The following is a 27,956-nucleotide window of genomic DNA, read 5'->3' as shown; positions in this document are numbered from 1 at the left end:
ATTTTAATGTTCAAACTATATTTATTAAAGATAATTTATTATTAAATCGGGGCAAAATAAAATTCTTGATGAATAAAATAGCCTAAATTTGAGATTATAATCAACTATAATTGATCAATAAGAATTAGCAATGAATATTACATCAGATACATCGGAGTCAGCTATCTACCATAGAAGGCGGTGGTAACAGAGAATCGGCAACTCTGTAGTCCTATCTTTTACACTGACCTTATAATGTGAATCTCACCATAGTGTTTGCTCTCTCTATAATACAGATTTCACTCAATTCACTCTATATAGTGTGGTTATCGGTTCAAAGTCAGTGAAAATAATAGGAAGGCGTTGTTGACACGTTTTTCCACTACCATCTAAGATACTTGTAGATAGAGTATCTGATATAATAATTATAGTTGATTGATTAATAATCAATTTATTTATTTATTTACATCAATAGAAAAGTTACAACAACATATAGAGGCTTACAGCTTTATGCCAAAACAAGCCTCATTGAAAATCAATTGTTTACACAAACTGAAACTTAATTAGTAAGAAAGAAAAAACGTAGAATAGCAATAAAAAAGTTTGGACCAAACATTATAAATAGAAAATAACACAAGACACAATAGAAAATAGAAAAAAGACTGAAGAAATAATAAAAACAATAGACTAATTGAAAAAAGAGAATAGGTAGCAAGCCTATTTAAGAAGAAGAATTTGAAATTTAAATTTTTATGGTCTGTAAAATTTATTAAACATTTATAATTTAAGAGCATGATAACATTCTTCACTAAAATTGCGCAAATTATCAGCGAATATATCTAGAATCCTATTCAAAGAATTGTACAATCTAACAGTTTTTTGTAAGAAGCAATTTGCATGATGTACAATTAATTCTATGTCAAATATCAAGAAAATATTTATCATGTAATTTCTATGATTAATTGATAAAATATTCATGATTAACATTCAATATTCTGGTAGTTCATACCATTTCTACAGTCTACAAACAATTGGGCAACGGTGTGGAGTTGGAAAAGGATGGAGTTATCTGCTTTGTCCAATGACAAACAAGGATAGCTAACAGGGACACCTATCCAACAGCTCCTCTACTTTCTGCTCTTCTTTTACCTCCTCCTCCTCTTTCACCTAATCCTCTTCACCCTCTTACCCTATTTCTTGCCGCCCTATCAAACTACTCCTCCTCCTTCTCCTCTAGTTTTACCTCCTTCTCCTCCTCTTTTACCTACTTCTCATTTTCCTCCTCCTCCTCTTCCTCTTTCACCTAGTCCTCTTCTTCCTCTTACCCTATTTCTTGCCTCCCTATCCAACTACTCCTCATCCTTCTCCTCTTCTCTTACCTCCTTCTCCTTTTCTTCCACACCCTTCTCATACTCCTCCTCATCTTTCACCTACTCCTCTTCTTCCTCTTCCTTTTACCCAAATTTCTTGCCTTCCTATCCAACAACTCCTCCTCCTCCCTTCTCCTCTTCTTCCATTTCCTCCTCGTCCTTCCATCTCACCCATCTCCTTATCCTCGTCTCTTACCTCCATCTCTTCCTTATCCTCCTCCTCCTCCACCTCTCACTCCTCACCTGACATCTCCTTCAATTTCACTGTTATTATATTGTGATGGTAAAAATGTCTGTAAGATTATATGGCAAAATAATTAACTCCAACAACTATTTCTGGAAAAAAAATCAATTTCAATTTCATATCCTTCAATCCTTCTCCTCAAAATTCTAACAGCTTCAAAACAACAGGTGCAAGTCTATCTATTTCCAATCTTATACATAAATACATAATGTAATCGTAATCATACATATAAATATATACTACATCGTAAATACTACAGATATAAGAGATCCGTAGGTGAATTTCTCGAGACACTACTACCATGTAAGTCGAGCAATATAATCCAGTAATTGCAATAATTAATGCGTTTTTGGGTTGTGTTTGAAAATAGTTCGACCCACGCACACAGATTGTAAACACCGGTTATGAAATTTGCAACAATAGACCATAAATTTTTTGGTTTTATTAGTGTGGTTGACACTGTCAAGGTTTTTTCAAATCTCTTATGCTTTTCTCATTCTGGAAGATGAAGGAATTGAAAAATATACAAGACTAGCCGGTAGGCTCGCTTCGCTTGCCTTATCCGTCTAACCAGCACGCCTGGATCATCCAGAAATCAGATCAGTAGGCTCGCTTCGCTCGACTGCATTTTAAATTTGAGCTTTCTTCCTTCTGTCAAAAAGTGAAGAGACACTTTCAGGCTCCGTAAGAAAGACTCAGGAAATGTAGGAAAATTCATTAAAAACTCAAGTGTTGGGCGTATCTTTGGCGTAATTTTGAAGACCTCCCAAGACTAAATTTTTAGATCCTAGCTGAACTTCAGTACCAAGTTTGAGCATTTTCTCTCCATTCATTTGATTAATTGATCTGATTGGGACAGATAGTGAGTTCACGTTTCAAAGTTAGTGAAACTTCGTTTTTGAACTATTTTTGACGACACTACAGTCAAATGTTTTGAATTATAGTTATTAAACTAGTAGCCTACTCACCTGTGGAGCGCAAAAATAATATTTCTTTTCGAGATATCAAAAGTTGTACTGTAATTAATACTGCAGGGGAGAGAGAAAACCTGCACTGTATAAAGAGAAAGGGGTTAGACAAGGAAAAGAAGAAGTAGGAGAATTAGGTGAAAACAAAATGAAGTACCGAAAGGTTGCCCAAATGACATGTTTATAGTTTTCGAATTACAATAATCAACCGTTCATTGCTTACGAATTTCGTGATTAGTATTGGTGTTGTACTCATTCTCCAACTTCTTCTTCTTCTTCTTCTTCTTCTTCTTCTTCTTCATCATCATCGTCGTCTCCTACTCGGGCTGAATTACAATAATCTCCCAATCATGGCTGCACATTTTCGTGATTGGGATTGTAGATATTTTTCTTTCTCCAGCTGTGAGTTCTTTTCTCTGCCACCTAAAAACTGGTATCAAAAATTCATGTCTTTCTCTTTTCCCCCTCCTCCTTCTTCTTCTTCTTTTTTGCTTCCATCTGTTCATCTAATTCCTTACTCATACTGCATTACTTATAACTTTAGTTATCAATATCGGGACACCGAGCTTCCCTCGTTATTTTTATTCATTGATAAACAGAACACAATTCTCTAAAATGATCGTGTTTATATTTCACAGCTGGCTATACGTCAGCTTATGAATTTCGGGGATGCAATATTTCAATTTTCCACAGAATCACTCGCTCACTTTTTACTATCCACAGACGACGAAAGTCTCAGCTGTTTCAGCCAAGGATGAATTATCCTTTTAATGTCGTTCAGCGAGTTTTCCCAAGGATGAGACCTAGTGCAAACGAATTTTCATATCATAAACCTATGTTCCAAATTTCGTGAAAATCGTTAGAGCCGTTTTCGAATTCCGTTGAACATATATAACCAGATAAAAATATAAATAACCAGATATAAAAATCTAGAAATTGCTCGCTTAATATAATAGGATTAATTTTATCACTACCATACTTTAATTTTATCACTCAACTTATAACATTATGTTACTCCAAACTTCATCTCTCATTTCATCTCTGATCTTTTCATTCTCATTCTTTTTCCCGGTCGTGTGTTGATGGGAAGGATATTATTTTATATCCTTCTTGAAGAATCGACAATTATTATTATTTGTTGAAAATCCGCCGATTTATGAAGTTACATTACAATTTTATATTATCGTTATTCTAATTGCATTTCATCTTTATTCTCATTGATTACTTATCTATACTTCGTGAAATTCGTTAAATAATTAGCATTACCGTCATTTAATGTAAATTAGTGTACAAGCCAGTAAATATGGTAACATAAATAAAGAAATCTAATCTAGTCTAATCTTCTTTTTCTTCCCCTTCTTTTTTCTTCCTTCTGTTCATCTCACCCCTACTCGTTCTTAATTACCTCATTCTTTATACTTCATGATGGAAACACAGGAATATTTATTTCATTTACACATGTACAAAATCAAAACAATGATTCGGAGAGAAACAACAGAATTAATCCAAAACAATTCATCTCTCAAATTTAGATAGTAGTTAATGAGCCAGTCTGAATGAGGTTATGGTACAAATTCTCACCATTCCACAAAAATCTGGTGTGGTGCACTCACACAACTTTCCTTGCCGTTATGAAAACCCTAGTGTTCCCGCGCATCTAAATTCTATTATTCAAAGATTTGAGCCAGCTGGTGACAGGACAATAACGCTGGAGACACACGAGATCTGCTATCTCTCCATAGTGAATGATATAATAGAATCAACAGTTGCCAACAGTTTGCAATTGGATAATCACATTTTCTCGAATTTCGAGCTTATTTTCAATTTTAGGTGAAAATGTTACTAAACATAAATTGTAGAGATTTTAATGCTGAATCTTTTCCACTTGATTTTTTTTGTTTAAATTGTATCTGAAGCCTGATAATTGGGAATCTAAAATCAAACTTTGCATAGATGGGGCGGAGCTCCTGAAATTTTTACAGACATGGGACTTGTGGCAGTTGATAGAGCTTATCGATGACTATTCTAGGTATAACTTTAATCAAAATCGTTGGAGCCGTTTTCGAGAAAATCGCGGAAAACCCTGTTTTTGACAACATTTTCGCCATTTTAGCCGCCATCTTGAATCGCATTTGATCGAAATTGTTCGTGTCGGATCCTTATAGTGTAAGGACCTTACGTTCCAAATTTCAAGTCATTCCGTTAATTGGGAGATGAGATAACGTGTACAGACGCACATACACTCATACACACAAACACACACACACACACTAATACCCAAAAACCACTTTTTTGGACTCAGGGGACCTTGAAACGTATAGAAATTTAGAAATTGGGGTACCTTAATTTTTTCGGAAAGCAATACTTTCCTTACCTATGGTAATAGGGCAAGGAAAGTAAAAATTTACCGCTCAAAAATATCTTCTTCTTCTTCATGTGCCGTCTCCATGGCGGAGGTTGGCTATCATGATGGCAATTTTCACCCTGCTTACAGCTGACTTGAAAAGTTCATTTGAGGTGCACTTGAACCAATCCCTTAAATTGCTCAACCAAGATATCCTTCTTCGCCCCACTGACCTACCTGTTATTTTGCCTTGCATAATGAGGTGCAATATTCCATACTTGTGACCTCTCATTATGTGACCCAGGTACCTTAATTTGCACTCCTTGATTTCACCAATGAGCTGCAGTTTCTTACCAATTCTCCTGAGAACCTCTTCATTTGTAACAAGATCGGTGTATGAGATGCTCAGCATTCTGCGATAGGTCCACATCTCAAAGGCTTGTATTTTCTTCTCACCCCATCTATTCAATGTCCATGCTTCCACACCATATAATAGTAATAGGTTCAAAAATATAAACACTGAAAATTTGGAATCTGGGTATATATTGTCTAATTTCAGGAATTTATTATATTAATCTGTAGCAGGTAACCCGTGCTCCGCAAGGGTCTTTATTGATTCATTGATTCATACAATAAGTACATCATCAAAATGATAGGGAGAGAAAATATAAGGTAACCTTGTGCTATTCCTCTCCCAAATTTAGATAAGGTTACACATAATCCGAAATAGGTTCTATTTTAAAACTTGACAAACTGAAAACTTGACGTTATGAAATCTTGAAGAATTGAAAATAGGTCTAATTAAGAATCTATATGCAAAATTTCAAGTTAATCAGTTGAGTAGTTGAGACGTGATGATGCGTCATTCGTGAATTTCCTATCCCGTACATGTATAAGTCAGTTCTTTCCTTTATTATAGGATAGATAATGATACGAATTTGATATATTGACAAATTATGAATGAGTAAATTATATTGATAAATTCTCAATATTGGAAAATATTCTTGTATTTTCATTATGGATGATTATCACTATAACTGGTCTAAAACTGTATCATAAACCTTCATACTTTCTTACTATGCTGAGATTGACTGATTCTTAAGACTTGGTGAACATTTCTTGAAGCTAACTTATCAAATCAAAATTCAACTCAATTGAGAATCTATAATTAATGCTAGATCTTATACACGGGGATGAGTTGAATCACAACTATCTACTATGGAAGGCCTTGCAAAAAAGAAGTGACAACAATGCGTTCCTATCATTTTCACAGATACAATAAACATTTATATGACTACTAGCCTTCAGGCTCGCTCCGCTCGCCATATCTGTCGTCTAGCCAAGGGGCTCCGCCAACTGTACTACCGACTGGATCGTCCAAAAATGAGGTCAGCGGGCTCGCTTCGCTCTCCTGCATCTTTCATTTGAGCATGCTTCATTCCATCAGAAAGTCAAAGTACTGAGAAAACGCAGAAAATCAGAGAAAAACGTTGGAAAAACACTGATTTTGGGCGTATCTTTGATGAAATATTAAAGTCTTATCATCACAAAAGTTTTAGACCCTAGCTAAACCTCTGTACCAAATTTGAACATTTTCAGTCTATTACTTGATGAAAGAACTCAGAAAACCGCTAATTTTGGGCGTATCTTTGGCGTTATTTCAAATTCCTCCTAACACAACATTATTATACCCCAGCTGAGCTTCTGTAGTAAATTTGAACATTAACTGTTCATTTGTTCTCGATAAATCTGAGAAAAAGCAAAAAAAAAAAAAAACCGCTGGAAAAACGCAGATTTTTGGCGTATCTTTGGAACGTATCTCCACTTCATTATAACGTGGACCTCTCTATATAGCAATATTTTTACTTTCCGAGCCCTATTACTATAGGTAAGGAAAGTATTGCTTTCCGAAAAAAATTAAGGTACCCCAATTTCTAATTGTGTGTGTGTGTGTGTGTGTGTGTGTGTGTGTGTGTGGTGTGTGTGTGTGTGTGTGTGTGTGTGTGTATGTGGAACTTTGTTTAATTTGGAACTTAAGTTCCTTACAGTATAAGGATCCGACACGAACAATTTCGATCAAATGCGATTCAAAATGGCGGCTAAAATGGCGAGAATGTTGTTAAAAACAGGGTTTTTAGCGATTTTCTCGAAAACGGTTCCAACGATTCTGATCAAATTTATACCGAAAAAAGTCTTTGATAAGCTCTATCAACTGCCACAAGTCCCATATCAGTAAAAATTCCAGGAGCTCCGCCCCATCTATGCAAAATTTGATTTTAGATTCTCAATTATCAGGCTTCAGATACAATTTAAGCAAAAAAATTCAAGTGGAAAAGATTGAGCATAAAAATCTCTACAATTAATGTTCAGTAACATTTTCACCTTAAATTGAAAATAAGCTCGAAGTTCGATAAAATAAGATTATTAAATTGCAAACTGTGGCAACTGTTGATTCTATTAAATTATTCACTATGAAGAGATAGCAGACTTCGTGTGTCTGCAGCGTTATTGTCCTGTCACCAGCTGGCTTAGATCATTGAATAGTAGACTTGAGATGCGCGGGAACACTAGCGTCAGGTGATCAATTTTCATAACTGCAAGGAAAGTTATGTGAGTGCGCCACACCAGATTTTTTCAATATTTCTTCCAGTTTGAGAAACCGTAAACCACCTGCCAAAGAAAGTAAAGTCAAGTTCCAGCCGAAATCGAACTTGAACTGCCCAAGGGAGAGAAAAAAAACTTAGAAAGTGACCTCCGCTCCTGATCGTTCTGGTTTTAGATGACTCCTGTCAGAAGAAAGACACGTGCTCCAAAACGTGCTGCATGTAATTGCCTGAAAAAAGGCAGTTTAAGTTACTGGTTTTACTAATTTTTGGTGATAAATTTTTGGTCTGGAAAGTTTACTGGGTTGGGCGACTAATGATGTTTTTTAAATAACGTGAGAAGAATATTATGAGGGAATTTCTATGTCTTCTGGTTTGCTTAATCGTTCTTTCTTCATTTTCTTTTTCTTCTTCATATTGTCAATGATCCTACCTTTTGGTAGAGAGTTAGTGGGGAGGATATTTTTAATATTCTTTTCGAAGAATGGACATTGATATGTCCAAAGCTCCGCCAATTTATGCAGATGCATAACAATATAATTATTATCTATAGTTATTATATTACAAATTGCTTTTTCATATCATATACAGTTCAATATTTATTTTCTTAGTCTATATCATGTAAATTCATCTATAATTTTGCTGTATTGTAAGCTATTGTATATAAGTGTATAATCCAGTATATATTGTAATCTACGTAAATAAAGTAGCCTACTCAATCAATCAATCCTACCGCCAGATACCCGGTTGCACAAAAGCCGGTTAAATTTTAATCGTGATTAATATCACGAGAACCAATCAGAGAAGGCCTTTCTAATAAGACGGCTTCTCTGGTTGGTTTTCGTGGAATTAATCATGATTAAAATTTAACCGGCTTTTGTGCAACCGGCACTATGACTTATTAAAGACATGAATCTCATGTGTTTTATCTGTGTGTTTTTTCTATGTATTTTTTCTCTGTGTTTTCATGTGTTCTGTTATTTCTCTACCTTTGTCTCATTCTAATCTTCGATTCTTCCTCTATTTCTTGTTCTTCTTCTTACTTCATCGTTCTGATATCAATTGACAACCTCTTACCGCAATCAAGAAAGACTTATTCAACATCACATAATCACTTCGATGCCCTCATTTCTAAGATGGATAGCGGTCCTAACAGTAGCAATACACTTCTTCTTCTTCTTCTTCTTCTTCTTCTTCTTCTTCTTCTTCTTTTTCTTCTCCGTCTTCTTCTTTTTCCAACCCTATCAATTCCACGCGTTCCGGTCAATAATTTTGTCCGTTGTATCTCATTTATTTCTTCTTCTGCTTATCCTCAATCTTATTCTTCTTCTTGTTCTTCATTCGCTTCTTCTCCTTGTTTTTCTTCTCCTGCTCCATTTCATTCTTCTTTTTTCTACTTCTTCTTTTTCTTCTTCAGCTTCTTATTCTTCTTTCCCTTCTTTGTCTTCTTCTTTACATTATTCTTCTTCCTGATCTTCATCTTCAGCTTCTCCTCTATTTTATTCTTCTTCTTCATCATAACCTTCTTCCTGATTTTTGTCCTCTAATTGACATTTTTTTCTATCAGCCAATCTATTTTTTCTAAAATCTATCTCCGCTTCAGAAAACTACCAACATTGACAGGAATCTCGTACATTGTATGACAAACGTATCGAGGTGGTGCTATGGAAGTTTCACACTCATCGATTTTTGAACGATAGTTATTTTGCCGTCTCTACAAATTCTACGAGATGAACAGAACTTGAAAAGCACATGTCATGTGTTTGTCAAGTAATATTCAATCTAATAAAATTTATAAGAACGGCGAAGAATCGGACGTCCAAAAACCGATAACAGGCTTAACACCACCTCGATATGTTAGTTAGTTAGTTATACAATGATCATATCAGACATATCGAGACGACTTGAATCATAGCTAGAAAATCGTAATAGAAAATCATCAACCATGCCATTCTATAATTTTCAATAATTTTATAGTGCATTTGAATCAAGTTCAACAGCTGAACATTATAGAAAAATGTATCAAAGATATTTAAACACAATATTTACGACTTTGCTTACTCACAATAAATACTTCAAGAATCCGAATTGAAAGTACTGCTGTCTCACCTGGAAAAAAAGAGAAAAAAAACAATTAGAAAAACAACGGTATAACAAGTTTTGAGATTAAATTTGAGAAAAACACAACAAAAATACATGAAATGTTAACAACTTGGATAGAACAGGATAGGAGGGATAGAAAAAACAACTGGAAGGGTGCGGAGGAGGAGCAGGAGGAAGAGGAGAAGGAGAAGAAGAAGAAGAAGAAGTCAGTGGATTTATGAGAAATATGAAAAAGAAGAAGCTAAATAAGAAATGAAATAAACAGGAGGGAATTAAGAAGATGAAGGAGAAGAAGATGATGATGATGATGATGAAGGAAAAGAAGAAGAAGAAGAAGAAGAAGAAGAAGTATGAGAAAAAATAGAAAATTAAGAAGATAAAGGAACAGGGGAAGAAGAAGAAGTATAAGATAAAAAAGAAAATTAAAAAGATAAAGGAGCAGGGGAAGAAGAAGAAGAAGAAGAAGAAAAAGAAGAAGAAGTATGAGAAAAATAGAAAATTAAGAAGATAAAGGAGCAGGGGTAGAAGAAGAAGAAGAATAAGAATGAGCAGCTGTAGAAGAAGAAGAAGAAGAAGAAGAAGAAGGAGTAGAAAAGAACCGGTATGAAGATTTGGAAGCAGAAAATGAAGATCAAGATTGGGAGAAGAAAATAAATAAGAGTACGAAGACTGGAAAAGGAGATGAACAAGAAGAAAAAAAAGGAGTTACAAGAAGAAGAAGAAGAAGAAGAAGAAGAAGAAGAAGAAGAAAAGAAGAAGAGAGAGAAGATCAAAAAACAGAAAATAAGCAAACTAGCAAACAGAAACAGCGATAGTAAATAAAAAAAAAAAAATGCTGAAAGAGATTAGAAGTAGGTGAATAAACCGTAGTAAATAGAAGATAGAAAGAGGTATGATGAAACAAAATTCCAGCACAATTTGTCATGGCCAATGAAAAGCCTCAGCAAAGTCTATCATGGTCCGTCAAAACCGCCTATAAAATCACAAAGGATAATGAAGTCTTGGATTTTGGTTTCATAACACTAACAAATAACCAATAGTATTACAATGGTCGTCTTTGATGTTGGATGCATAGTTCAAACTGTCAGCATTACTCGTATGGGAAGCATCCATGTTACCAATGGAAAATGCTGACACTTTCAAGTGAATATCATCATAGCATAACATCACCAATAGTATTTCTTCCAGAAAATGTGATTTACTGCTTGTATAATATTGTATAATGGTGAGGAGGTTCACTAACTTTTATTGGGATCAAACCTTGTCGATTAATTGAGCGATCAATTGATAAGAAACGATTAGGCAACGTTGCGGAGGTGGACAAAATAGCGCTACCTGCTTTGTGGAATGATAGACAAGGATAGGAACACCACTCTTAAACAAATACTATTATTATAACGTGGACCTCTCACTCTAGTAAGGTCTACGTGACAATGGCAGTGGAGAAAGATAGGAGGACAACGATCGGCAATCCTCTGTCTTGTCAATGCCTTATAGAGAAGGTAGCTGATACAGGTTTATTCATTAATAAAACAAAATAAATCTTATAGCACCCTTTATTTAAAAAAAAAAACTTTAAAATAGTTGAACAACTAGTTCCGGTTTACACCATCTTCAGGTTATAAAATAAAATAAAGTATTTATTTTATTTATGATTAATAAAGTATACACCACTGATTAATAAATTATTTTATTTTATAACCTGAAGATGGTGTAAACCGAAACTAGTTGTTCAACTATTTTAAAGTTTTTTTAAAAATAAAGGGTGCTATAAGATTTATTTTGTTTTATTAATTTAAAAGTAGCCCATGTCAATAGGTGTTTTAGGTTTATTCATGTATTATTAACTGTTCATTCAATGTTTAAAATAAGCAATTATATTTTATCAAGCAAAAAATTATATACTTTTCAATAACTTCATAATGAGTTTTCATGATTGAGATGAGATTTTTTGTTAATTATTTATTCTACATAGTTAAAAGACGATCTGGCAACAGAGCAAAACGAGAAAGAGATAGCGCTATCCGCTTTGTTGAATGATAAAGCAATACCATTGCTAATCAAACACTGCCGTTATAATGTGAGAATAAATTATTTATTTATTATACAGTATCATCAAATCCATCACTTAAATCAATCTATTAGTAAGATGAGTGGGTGAAGGACATGACCTCTGAGCACTCCTATGTGATCATGTATTACATATAATAATAATTATCATGTATCATGTACAGAAGAACACCAATGATTCATCCATGATACAGTATCATCAAATCCGTTGAAAAGCGTATCATTCAACCCGTCAATTAATCACTCATATCTATTAGAAAGATGAGTGGGTCAAGGACATAGCCCCGCAGCACACCCGGAATACAATTGCACCAGTACGCCCTCACGAAACAAAACTAATTTACACCAGTCATGCCACTTACTACGTGGGAATTCTTGCTCACTTCGATCGCCCACTGCACAATTTCGTTGGTGTGAGTGTTTTAGAACTAGTACACACACTTGTCAAATGCTTTTGTAATGTCAACAAATACTGCAACCTACATTTCAATGAATCACCTGAGTAATGACAAACAGGTTCTCTAATTGAAAAGATGCAGTTCTCTCATGCTATAGGTACTGAACTATATGTAGCTTCAAAGAAGAAAACGATAACATTCATATCATCAGTTCAACCTGATCAGTTAATTGATCAACCTTCTCGATCTTCAACTTCATAATATGCAACTATCAAAACATACCGACTAATACCAACATATTGCCATTTAAAAGCAACAACCTAACCTTTCTTTCACCTTTGAAACATACTTAAACACAACTTTCAAGTTTATGTCCATCTAATCTTCAAGGCAGGATGAACTGAGATCCAGAAAATCTAAGACCCTTGCAGACAAATAATGAAAAATACTCAATATATTTTCTACTAAACACAGAGATGAAAACTGACACAGGAACGAGAGGTAATTCATCATGTCTGGAAAGATGAATTCCAATAAATACTGTGGTGACCTTCTAAACTGTGCAGAACTAAAAAGAACAGAAGAGGAACTACTTTTTTGCGTGAGAGAGAAAGGAAAGGAAACTTATAAAATATTGAGAAAATAATCAATAAAAATGACAATATAAAATATAAAAATAAGAAGGTACTGTATATTACTATTAAGATAATCAAGCAGCCCTATAAAAAAATGGAAATTATAATTATTTGTATTTAGATGAATGAAAAAAAGGAAGGGACGATGTTCATATTGCAACTTTTCATCTATGAGGGACGAAAGTTTGAATAGAATACTTTTAAAGGTGGAGGTTAGGAAGGACCCTCATAGAAAGAAGTTAACTGTGATTAATACCCAAGTAACAACTCACAAAAACTTCAAAATTCACATTTAACGATTGGAAAATTAATATTTTCACAATTAATTACCTTGTGTCAATCTAATGACATTTTTACTCAGTCTTTGTTATTTATGTCTCCCCTTATGAGAGATGTTTCAAAGTGTTCAAATTCTAGATAGTCTGACTCGATATATAACTTTTTCTCTCACACTTACTCTATTTATCTCTCTCACTCTCTCACATATTCTCCCTTACTCACTCTCTCAATCACAAACCAATGTCTGTATTTTGAGAGTTTCTATTCCTGAATTTTGTGTGTAGCTCTATTTCAAGAGCGGCGACCACATCTCAACGTTTATAAATAAATATCTGGCTGTGGATCCGTTTTATTTAGCAACATCACAAACTGGATGACGATGAACAAATTATCATTGAAACCGAAATTTACATTCAGATGTTTTTGTTGACTGTGAAGGTTCCACCATGAAAAATTTCGAAACACATCGATGAAAATATTTAGCTTATTTATAGATTTTTCCGGTTTTAGAAACAAATATAATTTGTTGTACGTTTTTTCTGAGGACTATTTTGTTTGATTGTATCTATCTTTCACATCTTAAATTTTACAAATAAGCTGTTTGTTTCTTCAAAGTTTCTTAGTTCTTTCTGCAATCATCATCATATTCTTCTTCTTCATCTATCCACCCTCCATAGCCTACTTATTCTACTTCACACTCGTCTATTTTTGTCTTCTTCTCCTTTTCCCTCTTCCTATTCAATCAATTGATTGATTGAGTTAGTGGGGAGGATATTTTTAATATTCTTTCCGAAGAATGGACATTAATATGTCCAAAGCTCCGCCAATTTATGTAGATGCATAACAATATAATCATCTATAGTTATTATATTACAAATTGTTTTTTCATATCATATACAGTTCAATAACTATTTTCTTAGTCTATATATTATGATGTAAATTCATGTATAATGTTGCTGTATTGTAAGCTATTGTATATAAGTGTATAAGCCAGTATATATTGTGATCTACATAAATAAAGTAATCAATCAATCAATCAATCTTCTACTTCTTATTATTTTTCTTACCAACACTCGTATATTTTTTTTGTCTTGTTCTTCTTCTTCCCCTTCATCATCCACTTCCTCTTATTTTTCTCCTTCTTCATTTACCTTTTTCTTTTATTTTCTTCGTCTTCTTCTACTGCTGCTTATTCTTCTTCTCCTTCTTCTTCTCCTTCTTCTTCTCCTTTTTCTTTAGTCCTACATCTTAACCTTCTTTTTCAGATTCTTGTTTTTCTTCTACTATTAAAACTCCTTTTTCCTCATTTTATCACTAGTCTTCTTAATTTCCTCTACTTGCTAGTTTTCGTTCGTATCTCACTATTCTTTTTGTCATTCTGTTGCAAAATTTCTCCACTTTCTCCAATAATAACAGCAAGAAGGAGGAAGGAGAAGAGAAAGGGAGAAAGAAGAATGAGAAGATGGAGGAGCAGGAGGAGGAATAAATAGAGGAAGAAAAGATGAAGATGATATGAGAGAAAAGAATAACTGGATGGAAAAAACAAATGAATTAGTCAGAGGAACGTAAAGGTAGTGGATTTATGAGGAATATGAAAGAGAAGAAGCTAAATCAGAAATGAGAGAAATAGGAGGGAATTAAGAAGATGAAGGAGGAGAAGAAGAAGAAGTATGAGAAAAAATAGAAAATTAAGAAGATAAAGGAGCAGGGGGAGAACAAGAAGAAGAAGAAAAAGAAGAAGAAGAGGATGAAGAAAAACAAGAAGAAGAAGAAGAAGAAGAAGAAGAAGAAGAAACAGTGGAAGAAGGAGGAGGAGGAGAAGAAGAAGAAGAAGAAGAAGGAGGAGAAGAAGAAGGAGAAGAAGAAGAACGAAAAACACCAAGGAATCAAAATCAGGACACATTAGCAACGCTATTGATACACTGGTGTGTGTGTGTGTGTGTGTGTGCACCTATTTCAAAAATAGACTCGGAAGCACACGTTTTCAGAGTAGCAAAGAAAACAAAACAGAAATAAAGTGGGAAAGAAAACATAGATAGAGAAGAAGAAAGGACAAGAGTAGAGAAGAGAAATAGCACAAATTCACCTTTCAACAGACACTTTCCTACTCTACTTAGCTTCTCCCATCCATATGCAAACAAAGTTTCAAAAGAAGTTTTTGAATTGAGTTCCGAATCTTGGAAGACTTCTTTTGAAATACAGTACTTTGTTAACACTCTCTGGTGTAAATTATAGTGAGGTTCATTTTTTAAAGGCAGTGGAAATGGTACAAAGGCATTGTTGTCACTTTTTCTTATCCACGGCCTTCTATCTATATATATAAAAGCGAAATGGAACTCACTGACTGACTGACTGACTCACTCATTCACTCGCAAAACTAAAAATCTACCGGACCAAAAACGTTCAAATTTGGTAGGTATGTTCAGTTGGCCCTTTAGAGGCGCACTAGGAAATCTTTTGGCAATATTTCAACTCTAAGGGTGGTTTTCAAGGGTTTAAGGTTCGTCTTTTAGCATGTATATTCTTCTTATTCTCTTAATTATAATTGAAAAATGTCCATACCATATGTTAATATAGAACTATAATCTAGAGAGAGTACCTCTTCGAAACAGTTGTTAACTGGCCACTAAATTAATAATTTTGTCAGGTTGGCATTAAGTTGAGTTGACTTTGTTAGGCTGGCACCAAGATGAAGATTGAAATGCATTTATCGCGGAAAAATTGATTGGGCACTGCTTCTTCAATCAGAACTATTCCTGGGAATATTATATTACTAGCCGTCAGGCTCGCTTCGCTCGCCATATCCGTTTAGCCGGACGTTTAGTCTGGACACCCGACTGAATCGTCCTAACATATGATAAAAATGCCCAAATGAAAAATGCAGGCGAGCGAAGCGAGCCTGCTGATCTCATTCTTGGACGACCCAGTCGGGGGTCCAGGGGGCGGAGCCCCCTGGCTAGACGGATATGGCGAGCGAAGCGAGCCTGACGGCTAGTAGTAGATATAATGATATGTAATTCAATCTTCTCGTTCAAATCGTTCTATATGTGATTCAAATCATCCTGGTCAATTCTATATAATATTGGGTAACCCTTGCTCCGCAATTGAAGAATTGAAAATAGGCCTATAACCATCCTCTGTGAATTGAGAATCTATAATTATGCAAAATTTCAAGTTGATCAGTCCAGTAGTTGAGACGTGATGATGCGTCAAACATAATTTTCCTATCACGTACGTGTATAAGCCAGTTCTTTCCTTTATTATGGTATAGATGATTGATCAATAAATTTTCATAATTGGGATAAAACGTTGTCAATTAATTGTACGATCAATTGTTAAGAAACGATCAGGCAACGTTACGAAGGTAGAAAAAAATAACGCTACCTGCTTTGTAGGATGATAGACAAGGATAGGAACACCACTCTTAATCAAATATATTATTATAACGTGGACGTCACTATAGAGATATCCACGTTATAATAGTTATTATAACAATATACAGCTGTGCTTCTAGAATTAAGTTTGTTTTTTTCGGTTCTTTTTCAAAATTATTTCTTTAATATATGAATCTTCTCAATTCAAGTGATAATAATGTGAAATATCTGTTCTATTTTTTGTTTTGAAGCATCTAGATTTGAAAATTTACTTTGTGAACATATTAGTGGTCTGAAAATTTTGCGAAGTGAAGAGCTACAAGACTTAACCTATTTCGGACTATGTGTAACCATATCTAAATTGGGGACAGGATTAGCACAAGGTTACCTTATTTTTCCTCTCCCTATCATTTATATGATGTATACTTATTATATCAATCAATAAAGAATCAATAAATCAATATTATCCACGATATCCACGTTATAATGACAGTGGAGATAGATAGGATAAGAAAGTTGCCGATCCTCTGTCTTGTCTATGCCTTTCATAGACGGTAGCTGATACAGGTTAAATAATGTAAAATTAATGTTCATTCTTGTTTAAAATGACCATTTATCCTATTATATTAAGCGAGCAATATCTGTATATATTTTTATATTTGTAATTTATATTTATGGTTATTTATTCATGTTCAACGAATCTCGAAAACGGCTTTAACGATTTTCACGAAATTTGGAACATAGTAGGTTTATGATATATAAATTCGATTGCACTAGGTCTCATCCTTGGGAAAACTCGTTAAACGACATTGAAAGGATAATTCATCCTTGGCTGAAACAGCTGAGACTATCGTCATCTGTCGATAGTAAAAAGTGAGCGAGTGATTCTGTGGAAAATCAAAATATCGCATCCCCGAAATTCATAAGTTGATGTATAGCCAGCTGTGAATATATAAACACGATTATTTTAGAGAATTGTGTTTTGTTTATCAATAAATAAAAATAACGAGTGAAGCTCGGTGCCCCTATATTATTTTATTAAGCAATAAATAATATTTTTCATGAATTTCCATAATTAAGATGAGATATTTTGGACCTCGCTATAGGAAGATGATATAGTGAGGTCCACATTATGACAGTGTTTGATTAGCAATGGTATTGCTATCCTTGTCTATCATTCAACAAAGCGGATAGCGCTATCTCTTTCTCGCTTCGCTCTGTTGCCTGATCGTCTTTCAACAATGTAGAATTGATAATTCATTAACAAAACATCTTAACTATTAAATTTCATTATGAAAGTATAGAAAAATATAATTTGTTGCTTAATAAAATAAAATTGATTATTTCAAACGAGAATGAACAGTTAATATTGCATCAATAAACCTGTATCAGCTGCCGTTTATAGAAGGCATTGACAAGACAGAGGATCGGCAGCGTTGATCTCCTATCTTTCTCCACTGTCATTATAACGTGGAGCTAACTATATAGCATCTTTCAATAAAATATTTAATAGTCCAAAACATTTCACAAGGTTACGAAAGAAAGAAAAATCCGAGTTACACAATAATTCCCAATAATTCTCAATTCGACAAACTTTCATAATTCCATTCACAAATTTCGAGAAAAATGGAATTTCGTGTCGTAATTTTCACTTTTCAAAGATTTCTAAAGAAACCGGAACTAAAAGGCAATGCTTTGTTTTCCCTTTTATCTTTTTCTTCTTTCTTTCTTCATCCTGTTTTCGCTTTTATTCTGTTCTGAAATCAGTGGACAAAACTGATCTTGTATAAAGGTAAGTTTCACTTAGAACTGTCAGCATGCCCTGTAGATAACATAGATGCTTCCCGTTCAAACAATGCTGACACAGATGGGTTTCAGTATAGTAGAGAGGTAGACAATGTTTGTCCATTAGTCACACTGAAAATTAGAGAAATTGCAATGATGTGACATTCTTGTACAAGACAAGCTAAATGATGTCCGGTGTCCTTCTTCTTTTTCAATTTCTTCTTCTTCTTCTCCTTCTTTTCTTTCTTCTTCTCCCTCTTCTTCTTCTTCTCTTTCTCTTTCACCGGTCGTGGTTTGGTGGTAAGGATTTACATCCTCATTAGAGAGCACAGAGTCGACAATATTTTTGATGGAACAATGCCGATATTATGTTATCGACGTTATTCAAATTGTGATTGATAGTTTTTCATACTTAGTAAAATTCATTGGATAAACAGCTATACTGTCAATTATTGCAAATTAGTGTATTAAGCAAGAATGTATTGTAAAATTAGAATAAATGACTCTTAAAGTTAAAATAACTCTTAGAAATGACCTTAAAGTTGTGATGTGAACAAACAGCTGAAGATGTGGCTGGTTATGCCACGAAATCAGGTTCAATATAAATATTTTATAATAATAAAAAATCTGGTGTGGCACACTCACACAACTTTCCTTGCCGTTATGAAAATTGATCACCTGACGCTAGTGTTCACGCGCATCTCAAGTCTACTATTCAAAGATCCAAGCCAGCTGGTGACAAGACAATAACGCTGGAGACACACGAGGTCTGCTATCTCTTCATAGTGTATGATTTTATAGAATCAACAGTTTGCAATTGAATAATCACATTTTCTCGAATTTCAAGCTTATTTTAAATTTTAGGTGAAAATGTTACTGAACATTAATTGTAGAGATTTTCATGCCCAAACTTTTCCACTTAATTTTTTTTTCAAATTGTATCTAAATTGGGAATCTAAAATCAAACTTTGCATAGATGGGTCAGAGCTCCTGAAATTTTTACAGATATGCGACTTGTGGCAGTTGATAGAGCCTATCAATGACTATTCTAGGTATAAATTTGATTAAATTCGTTGGAGCCATTATCGAGAAAATCCCGAAAAACCCTATTTTTGACAACATTTTCGTCATTTTAGCCACCCGTTAATTCGGAGACGAGATACCGTGTACACAGACGCACATACACTCATGCACACACGCACACACACACACACACACACACACACACCACACACACACACACACATACAGACCAATACCCAAAAACCACTTTTTTGGACTCAGGGGACCTTGAAAGGTATAGAAATTTAGAAATTGGGGTACCTTAATTTTTTTTGGAAAGCAATACTTTCCTTACCTATGGTAATAGGGCAAGGAAAGTAAAAATTGGTTGACAATTTCAATTTGTGTTTTCATCTTTGAAATAAAGTTTATATAACTCAGATCTAATCTAATCAAATTATCGTTCAATTTCCCGTCATCCTCCATATTCTTCTTCTTCTACATCATCATCATATTTCTATTCTGCTTCTCATTTTTTACAAATTCTACACCTCAACACCTACAACGTTTTCTTCTCCACATTCTTCTTAACTTCTCGTATTGCTCCCCCCCCCTGACTCGTCTCCTCATCTTCCTACTTCTACATTATCATCATCTTCTCCATATCCTTTTCTCTTCTTCCTTCTCCTTCCTCTTCCAATTTTCTTCTCATCTACTCCACCACCACCTCATCCTTTCACTCCTTCTCCTCTTCTACCTCCTTCATCTCCTCACAAACCTCTACCTTCTTAGTTTCCTTCTCCTCCACCTCTACCTCCTTCCTCTCCTATCCTCCTCCCCCTCTACCTTCTTACTTTCTTTCTCCTCCTCCTCTACCTCTTTCCACTGTTCCTCCTCTACCTCCTTCCTCTCCTTCACCTCCTCCTCCTTTACCTTCTTACTTTCCTTCTCCTCCTCCTCTACCTCCTTCTCCTCCTCCTCTACCTCCTTCCTCTCCTTCACCTCCTCCTCCTCTACCTTCTTATTTTCCTTCTCCTCCTCCTCTACCTTCTTATTCTTATTTTCCTTCTCCTCCTCCTCCTCTACCATCTTACTTTCTTTCTCCTCCTCCTCTATCTCTACCTACTTCCTCTTCTTCGCCTCCTTCTCTCCGCCAATTTATGTAGATGCATAACAATATAATTATCTATAGTTATATTTATTACAAATTATTGCTTTTTCATATCACAGACAGTTCAATAATTATTTTCTTAGTCTATATCATGTAAATTCATCTATAATGTTGCTGTATTGTAAGCTATTGTATATATGTTATAAGCCAGTATATATTGTAGGTAATCTACATAAATAAAGTACTCAATCAATCAATCAATCAATCATCTCTCTCTACCCCTCCTTCTTCTCCATCTTCTTCTTCCACTACTGAATCTATCACTGCTCTCCATTCATCCTGATCTCTTCTCCTTTCTCCCTTATTAATCTCATTCCTCTCTTTCTACTTCTCCTTAATTTCCTCCTTCTCTATCATCTTCTTCCATCTGACTCTCTCCCTAGCCTGTGTATAAGTTAGTAAATATTGTAATCTACATAAATAGAGTACTCAATCAAACAATCAATCCTCTACCTCCACCTCCTTCCTCTCTTCTCCATCTCCTCTACCTCCTTCCCTTCTCCTCTACCTTCTTCCTCTTCTTCTCCTCCTTCTCTACATCCTTCCTCTCCGTCTCCTCCTACTCCTCTACCTCTCCTTCACCTACTCCTTCCTCCTCCTCCTCCTCCTCCTCATCACAATAATACCAACCATGACCTTCCTTAACCCACCCAGTTATTACAGCGTGATTCTATTACAATCTAAATTACGGGTTTCACTTTTCGTCACGCCGACTTATTCAACAAATTCTTTGTCTCTCTACTCGATCAATAACTCTTCTTCTTCATCTTCTTCTTCTTCTGCTCCTCCTTATTTACATTCTTCTCCTCCTCCTCCTACACTTCATCTTCCTCAACATCTTCCACTTCCTCCTTATCATATATCTCCTCCTTAGCATCCTGCTTCTCTTGTATTGTATTTAATTGTTTCTCTTTCTTCTTCTTGTCGATCTTCTTATTCTTCTTCTTGTTCCTCATCTCCTTCTTCTTCTTCTCCATTTTTGTTACAATCATATTGTCTGCTTCTCTTCATCCTCTTCCTCCTTCTCCTCCTCCTCATCATCATCATCATCACCCCGTCGAAGGGGACGAGAAGCCGTCGATCCCGACTACCTAGAAAGTAGTCGTCATTGCTCATCATCATCCCTCTCACTCAATACCCACGCACAAGCCTAAGAGCTGATGTGGGCATCACCCTCAGTATTATTATTATCCTCCTCCTCCTCCTTCAACACCTCTTCCACCACTTCCTCCTCAAACCTTTTCTCCCATCCAATCGGCAATATTTCTGGAATGTTCTGATCTTCTCTCCCCTAAATTGAACGTGCATCACTTCTGCTACTATTAAAGCATTAAACAGTAAACGTTTCAAGTTAAATGACCTCTCTGAGTATTTCGTACCACAAAATTGATGGAAAGTCTTCGTCAACCAATTCTTTTTACTTTGGATCTTCTTTTTCTTATTCTTCTGTTTCTTTTTCTCCTTTTTCTTCTTCTCCTGATCCACATTCTTTTTCTCCTCCTACTATACCTTCTCTTCCTCAACTAAGTAAATTAGTGAAAAAAAGCTGTTGTGTGGACTATTAATAGTAAAATAAAACACCAATATTAGAGTGAAATCAGATTATAAAATTATTATTCATCATCAGCTGTCGAGTGGATTATAAATTGCATGCCATGACGCATGCAATTCAATATCTCAATGTAACTTGGAGAAAAATCAGCTGCTGTGTGGACTATTAATTGCATGCCTCATTGAATGCAATTTTCATGCACTATTCAATGAACTATTGATTGCATGCAATAACGCATGTAATTAATAACTGAAAGTAACATAATATTTTCTCTCGAAATTCCTCTGCTTTTATTTACATCAATAGAAAAATTACAACATATAGAGGCTTATAGCTTTATGCCAAAACAAGCTTCATTGAAAATCAATTGTTTACACAAACTGAAACTAAATTAGTAAGAAAGAAAAATAACGAAAAATAGCAATAAAAATAGTTTGGAAGAAAGATTATGAATAGGAAATAACACAAGACACAATAGAAAATAGAAAAAAGACTGAAGAAAAAGAAGGCTAATTGAAAAAAGAGAATAGGTAGCAAGCCTATTTTAAGAAGAAGAATTTGAAATTTAAATTTTTATGGTCTGAAAATTGATTAAGCATTTATAATTTAAGAGCTTGATAGCATTTTTCACTAAAATTGCGCAAATTATCAGCGAATATATCTAGAATCGTATTCAAAGAATTGTACAATCCAACAGTTTTTTGTAAGAAGCAATTTGCATGATGTACAGTATATATTCTATCCAAAGCAAAAAACATATTTAATCCAGGTCTATTTAACGGAACAAAGATACTAACGAGTTCGATAATATTCGGAATGTCTAAATGATTATTCAATATTTTAAATAGAACAATTAATGATACGAAATCCCGCCTGTTCTTCAACGACATAATTTGAAAACTGACTCTCAGACATCTCATAGAAAAGTCATACGGGCATGAATGTCCATACTTCTTGTAATACATGAATCTGAGGAGTTTATTTTGTATGCGTTCGATAATATATATCTCTTGATAAGGACTCCAAACAACTGCTCAAGTTTACTTCTCACCAAGGCCAGATACAGCATCTTGATTAAATGAATGTCTGTGAAGTGTCTGACATTTCTCATGATAAATAATTAATGTGATCTCTGAAGGTGAGAGTGGAGTCTATGTAGACACCCAAATCCTTAATCACATAAACTCTTTCAAGATGATCATCTAATAATTTGTAGTCAACAAAAATCTGTTGCTGTCTAGTGAAGACAATAAATTTACATTTCTTCACATTTAATACCAGATTGTTTCTTTTACTCCAATCATTCAACCTGCCCAAATCCTCCTGTAACATCTGAGAGTCCTGATCATCCTGTATAGTTCGATAAATTTTAACATCATCTGCATAAATAAGACAATTACTGTTTTTAATACACTCCGGAAAGTCATTAATAAGTAAAATGAACAAAAGAGGCCCAAGATTACTCCCCTGGGGCACACCTGAACCACTCGTGAAACATTTTGATCTAATATTATTGAAATACACAAAGAATAAACGCTGACTAAGGTATGAGTGAAAGAAGGCAACCATTTCGGATGTGAAACCAAAGGCAAACATTTTCTGCAGATAGATTTTGTGGTCTACCTTATCAAAAGCTCTGGAATAATCGAGGTAAATTGCATCAACACGTATGCCTTTATCAAGGTGACTTGAAATGTAATTAGTAAATAGGAGAAGATTACTGACAGTTGATCGTTTTTTAAGGAAACCATGCTGACTAACCGTTATAATGTTTTTAAAATTATTGAAAATATGCTCAAACAGTATATACTCGAATACTTTTGCAGTTGCATTCAAGTTGGATATTGGCCTGAAGTTTTTCAAATCATTTAATTTTCCACCTTTAGGAATTGGAGTGACTCTTGCCTCCTTCCACCTACTAGGAAACTTGTTTTTACGGATGGACAGGTTGAATAAATAGTGTAGAGGCTTGATCAAAATTTCCCCACAGCCCTTTATTATATAGGGGGGTATGTTATCTGGACCACATTTTAACTCTGGCTAACCTGTTGCCAGTATGTCTTGAAGGAGATTAGATTTTGATGATAATACATACAATGAAAATTATAAAGATACGCTGAGAAAGCCAAAAATAACAATTTTTGTAGTTACGCTCCTGTGATCCTAAGCCCTCGAATTATATCAGCTGTGCTGATAGTGAGTTAATGTTTTTTCTGGCTCTGAATTTTGTAAAATTACTCAAAAACTTTCCAATTAATGGTGATTTAAGTGTGAATTTTTTGTTTTTTATTCTCTTTTCAACCGTCAAAATTTAAAAATCTTAGTTTTTGTTGTTTTTGAGTTGAAATGGACTAAATTTAGTAAAGTGAAATCAAAACCCTATTTTGGACTTTTAAAATGTTATCTAAATTTGGGAGAAAAATAATACAAGGAGTATCCTTAGTTTTTCTCTCCCAATCAGTGCTTCTTCGTGAAATAGTATATTTCGCACCTAGAGCAGAAAATTAGATTTTTCCGGCTCGAAATCGGTTTTCAAGTCCGAGGCCGTAGGCCGAGGACTAGAAAAGATTGAGAGCTGGAAAAAAATTTTTGCCCATGGTGCGAACGATATTTTTTGCCACACTACAGGTATTGCTGACAAAATAAATAGAGAATACAAAATAGAGAATACTCGTTAAGTTATAGTACCTATCTCTTGATTTTAGTGGTAGAAGATTTGCAGTCAGGATTTCAGATTCTTTTAAAATGTCACTTGGAATATCACGGACGTCGTCATCTTCAAGCATTTTTGAAAATTCGGAATGTGCTAATCAACAATAAATAATTGAATAAAAATGGTTGCGAAGTGAATGCTGAATTAGTTTGATTCGAAATTCGAACTGAAATAATTGCAACTTCAGATGAAGAATGTTGACACTCGCCTGATCTAGTGGATGACTTATTAACTACGGACTTCCATGTTAGCAGCTAGAAAGAGTACGTTTTCTGGTCTAGGCCGGAAAGAAACCCTTTTTTGACATCAGACGAGAGTCATCTGCAAACAAGGTCTTTCAGATCTATGTAGGGACTGGAAAACAGCTGCTTTCGGTGCAGTATGGTGAAAATTATAAATAAATGAAAAATAAATGTTAGTACTTTTGATACACCAACCCCAACCGCCATTAGTAGTTTTCACACCAATATCTCGCCGACACCACATACTGACAGAATTTACTCTGGTGGACAGTATGGATACAGGAGGCTGTGGTTTATAACTGTGTGCCGAAATTTTTTTTTTTCGAAATTATAACTTTTCAAAGATAAAATTTTATTAGAGTGATGGATTAACGTTGTGATTTTCTCACGGTATCGGAGTAGTTTCATGATGTCATTCCACGCATTACGTAATTAAATTCTGATATTTCCTTTATTGTTTTCCAACGTTTTCCTAGAGTACTTACAATTGTTGTAGACACAAAATCATCATAAAAAATCAGTTGAACGTCCATTATATTGCTGAGTCTTCTACTTTGACTAAGGGAATTTTCCTGTATTCTGTCCTTGTTAGTTTTATCCCTTTCTCGTTCTATTGAGGGAAATTATTGTCGTCCCCACCACGTCCTTTGTAATTTGGTATTTTTTAATGCATAATATTACCAGCCCTGATACCTATTTTTGATCCTGATTCGGTCAACTTGGAGACCTGAACAAGGGACCGCTTTTATATTCTGTAGAGTACAGACATGTTTTCTGAGCTTAATTATTTATTGACCTGATTCAATAATGTCTTTTCCAGACAGTTTTTAATTCTATCCTGGAGACTAAAATTATTTTATTGGGAATCATTTATCCCATCAGTTTTGATATCGCTAATCCATTTATTAAATTATCAATGTCATAATTAATTTCCATTCAGAGCGGTTGACTGCTGCACTTTATTATTATTGTAGGCTATGGATTAGTGACAGTCGAAAACCCATTTAAGAGTTTTTTTGTGTGTGTGTGTATTCTTGAATACTCATTCGCGGATCGTGCTGTAAATATGCCTTGCTGTCGAACGAGGGCTTACGAATTCACCAACCAAGATGGCCGGTGATATTGGACATCTGACCTTGCCGTGCGGGGCTGAAAGACGATCTTCGATCTGACGCCACTAGCCCGATGCCTGGAGGCCATCACCCTTCATCCTCATCCATCACCCTTTGGACACCGGACTCGAGGACGACAGATCTTAGATAAGTACTTGATACCCCCACTACAATATCAGATGTGCCCCGTATATTTGGTCTCTTAAAGACATGAGTATTTGGTCTCTTAAAGACAGATTGATTATTGGATTATCCATGTAAAGATGTATTTTGTAATATTCTCTATATTATTCTCATTATTATAAGAGCAGTCAGTCAACCGCATATCTATGTTTTTAATTCCAAGACCCTCAAACCACTAGAATTAGGAGCACATTATTGATCAGATAAAAATCCGCAGATCTCAGGGTCTAGCACAATTTCAACAACTAAGCCTTCTCCGACAAAATCATTTGCCACCAGGAGATCGGTTTCAACTGCGCGAGGTCTACTGTTCAGAGAAGAGTAGAGCTGCAAATTGTTATAAGTTGACTTTTCTAATATTCGATTCAAAGTACAGCAAGCTGAGTTGTTGCAATGCATTTGAATAGTTTAGTAGTGAATGTTGTATTTATAAACGTGCTTATCGCTCCAATGGTACTGGAGTACAGCCAGAACGACCTGTAATTGGCGCAAATTGGAAGATAGAGAGGGAGGAGGAGAAGACGAAGAAGAAGATGATGAAGAAGAAGAAGTAGAAGTGGGGTTATCATCAGTGGATGAAGAATGAAGTGGAAGGTGGAAAAGGAGGATGATGGATGATAAAAGAGGAAGAAGGGGAATGCGGAGGAGAATGAGGAGGAAGAGCAGGAGGAGAGGAAGGAGGAGAAAATGGAGAAGAAGAAGAAGAAAAAGGAGAAGAAGAAGAAAAGGATGAAGAAAAAGGGAAGACGAATATGGGAGGATTATGATGAAGGAGTAGAATTAGGAGGAGGAGAAAGAGCAGAGATGTAGAAGGTGAAGGCTTAGAAGGAGACGGGGGAGAAAAAATGAGCAGAAAAAAGAAGAAGGAGGAGTAGAAGAGGAAATGGAAAGATGAGAAAATAGTGCTTAAAAATAGATTGATTGATTGATTGAGTACTTTATTTATGTAGATTACAATATATACTGGCTTATACACTTATACAAAATAGCTTACAATACAGCAACATTATAGATGAATTTACATAATATAGACTAAGAAAATAATTATTGAACTGTATATGATATGAAAAAGCAATTTGTAATATAATAACTATAGATAATTAAATTGTTATGCATCTACATAAATTGGCGGAGCTTTGGACATATCAATGTCCATTCTTCGGAGAGAATATTAAAAATATCATTCCCACTAACTCTCTACCAAACGGAGACGGAGTAGGGAGAAAAATAAACACATATAAGAAGAAGGTGGAGGAGCAGAAGAGGAAGAGGAGTTAAAGATGATGGAAAGAATGTAGAAAATCAAATAAAAATTAAATCAAATTGGTTTTTATTATCCATGATAACAGGGTACAAAACTTCAAATCATACAACAAAGCTACATCTTCTGCAACCAAATAATCATAAATAAAACTTACAGTTGAACTTAAATAATTGATCATAATAACTAAATCTAACTGCAATATATCGTAGTTACAGAAAATACAACATAATTTTTTAATAAACTTCATGAAAACTCTCCACAAATGCAAATCCTGTGTGTGGAAGAGGGTCTTGGCGATGATTGGCTAACGTTGGATTGTCCTCGTACTTGCATCAGATTCTTGGGTAAACCAGATATTAATATCGGAAAAGATTAAAAGATGATTTAAATATAAAAGATGTAAAGATTCAAAGTTAAACTTGGACCATCATTACACGACATTTGCTTTATCTATACAATGAATGAATTACCTCTTCTATATTAGTTCTCCTTATTTCCTTTAACCAATCATTAACAATTTTTCAATAAATATATTTGGATTTACCTTCGGAATTATGTGGATTTT

General features: G+C 34.7%; 1 protein-coding gene across 12 annotated transcripts in view; it reads right to left on the bottom strand.

Annotated features, from left to right (window-relative positions):
* The window catches only part of LOC111055063 (dnaJ homolog subfamily B member 3), a 202,744-nt gene that overhangs the window by 83,235 nt on the left and 91,553 nt on the right, over positions 1–27,956 (bottom strand). For 2 of the 12 annotated variants that reach the window (XM_039440793.1, XM_039440803.1), the window contains exon 1: positions 9,574–9,612. The exons of the other annotated variants lie outside the window; for them this stretch is intronic. The gene's annotated coding sequence lies outside the window, so the exon portion shown is untranslated. Of the gene's footprint in view, positions 1–9,573; positions 9,613–27,956 lie in introns of those variants that run through there. 12 annotated transcript variants of the gene reach the window in all.

This window comes from Nilaparvata lugens, chromosome 14, assembly GCF_014356525.2.
Source record: "Nilaparvata lugens isolate BPH chromosome 14, ASM1435652v1, whole genome shotgun sequence".
In the NCBI taxonomy this organism is placed as follows: domain Eukaryota; kingdom Metazoa; phylum Arthropoda; class Insecta; order Hemiptera; family Delphacidae; genus Nilaparvata; species Nilaparvata lugens.
The sequence above is the reverse complement of the archived record's forward strand: the minus strand, read 5'-3'. Positions and strand labels throughout refer to the sequence as shown.